This window comes from Oryctolagus cuniculus, chromosome X (genome assembly GCF_051225735.1).
Source record: "Oryctolagus cuniculus isolate XC-2025 breed Fujian yellow rabbit chromosome X, ASM5122573v1, whole genome shotgun sequence".
NCBI classification, from domain to species: domain Eukaryota; kingdom Metazoa; phylum Chordata; class Mammalia; order Lagomorpha; family Leporidae; genus Oryctolagus; species Oryctolagus cuniculus.
Genome location: NC_142888.1, coordinates 106656801 through 106659276, shown reverse-complemented (window position 1 = coordinate 106659276; position 2476 = coordinate 106656801).

Below are 2476 nucleotides of genomic sequence, written 5' to 3'. Positions count from 1 at the left end.
ATGAGAGTATTTTAGGCATAGAAAGCCAAGACACTCTGGCAAAAAGCAAACAAACAAAAAACAAACAAACAAAAACAAAAACAAAAACAAAACCTAAAAGAAAGATCTCTGTGAGTGAGATCCCAGTAGAAAGAACGGGCCATCAAAGAAGGAGGTACCTTTCTCTGAAGGGAGGAGAGAACTTCCACTTTGACTATGACCTTGTTTAAATAAGATCGAAGTCAGCGAACTCAGCGAACTCAAGAGGCTTCCATAGCCTTGGCAACTCATGAAAAGAGCCTAGGGAGATTACTGATGCCATAAACAAGAGTGTCAAATTGTTAAGTCAACAACAGGAGTCACTGTGTACTTACTCCTCACGTGGGATCTCTGTCCTCAATGTGTTGTCCAATGTGAATTAATGCTATAACTATTACTGAAACAGTATTTTACACTTTATGCTCTATGTGGGTGTAAACTGATGAAATCTTTACTTAATATATACTAAATCGATCTTCTGTATATAAAGATAATTGAAAATGAATCTTGATGTGAATGGAAAGGGAGAGGGAGCGGGAGATGGGAGGGGTGTGGGTGGGAGGGAAATTATGGGGGTGAAAAAGGCATTATAATCCATAAACTGTACTTTGAAAAATTATATTTACTAAATAAAAGTTTAAAAAAAAGAAAAGAGATTCATTTATTATTTTATTTATTTTCATTGTATTTTAAAGGCAGAGAAGCAGAGAGACAGTAAGATAGACAGAGTAGAGATCTTTGCATTGGTTCACTCACCAAATGCCTGTAATAGGCAAGGCTGGGCCAGACTAAAGCCAGGAAATGAGAACTCAGTCTGGGTCTTTGACATGGGTGGCAGGGACACAAGTACTTGAGCCATTACCTGCTGCCTCCCAGGATACACATTAGCAGGAAGCTGGAATTGGTAGCGGAGCCTGGACTCAACCTGGGCACACCAATATGGGATATAGGAATCCCAAGTGGCATCTTGCCTGCTGTGCCAAATGCCTGCGCCATAATTTCATTTTTGGATTGTTCACTGGAAGTGTATAAAAAGGCAATTAACTTCTGTATGTTGATCTTGCATCCTGTAACCTTGATGGATTTGTTTTTTATTTCCAACCAGTTTTTAGTGAATTGTTTAGTATTTCCCAAAGATCATGTCATCTGCAAGTGGAAATAGTTTTACTTTCCTTTTCAACCTGGATGCTTTTCATTTCTTTCACATGCCTAATTGCCTCTGTTACAACTTCTAATAAAATGCTGATTAGTAGTGGTGAATGTGGGTATCCTTGTTTGACCTGAGAGGGAAAGATTCATTCTTTCGCCAGTAAGTAAGATGGTGGCTGTGAGCTTTGAAGCTCTCCTTTCAACTTGTTTCTTTTCTTTTCTTCTTCTTTTTTTTTTGGACAGGCAGAGTGGACAGTGAGAGAGACAGAGAGAAAGGTCTTCCTTTTCCGTTGGTTCACCCCCCAATGGCCGCCATGGCTGGCGCACTGTGGCCGGCGCACCGTGCTGATCCGAAGCCAGGAGACAGGTGCTTCTCCTGGTCTCCCATGGAATGCAGGGCCCAAGCACTTGGGCCATCCTCCACTGCACTCCCAGGCCACAGCAGAGAGCTGGCTTGGAAGAGGGACAACTGGGACAGAATCTGGCGCCCCAACCGGGACTAGAACCCGGTGTGCTGGTGCCGCAAGGCGGAGGATTAGCCTATTGAGCCACAGCGCCGGCCTCAACTTGTTTCAATGGATCTAGTGAATGTTTTTTTTTTAACCACTGACAACCTTGGATGCTTCTTGCCCAGCTTCCCAACCTCAGGCCTACTCACAATAGTCTAAATAGCCCGATTTCCCCCCTTCTTTTCCCATGCCTTATGTGTTTGTGCCTCTGTACTCCTTGCATCTACAGTTAAAGAGAATGCCCCATTTTCTCCCTCCAGCAACCTAGTTCATTTACTTCCTCAGGATAAAACTCTTTTCCTCAATCTGTTGCACCACTTCTTCCCCAAGACACAAATGGACATACACACACATGTGGACATGCAGACACAGCATCATGTGATTCCTTGACTACCTATTTCCTGGATCCTTGAAGCTAGTTTGCATTTTGTTTCGTCTCATAGAACTTTGAAAATGTTCTTTCATTATTTTATACATGTTTGCCTTGACTCTACCAAGTACACTGTAAGTTTCTCCTGAGCAAGGACCAGGAGCTCTGTATTTTAATTTCATCTCTCACAGGGCTCAGCACAAGGGCTTACAGAAACAGAGAATTAATAAAAGCTGGCTGACTGCAGTTGAATTTGGTTCTTCCAGAAGGACCTCATCTTTGTGCACAACTATGAAAGTCAGAGACTGCCTGCATGCTACTCCACCCTGTCACTGCCCCATCTCCACTTTCAAACCATATATATTCTCATATTGACTGAGTTTCAGGAGGGATATAATTGGATACATCCATTTTGATAGCTTAATCAAAG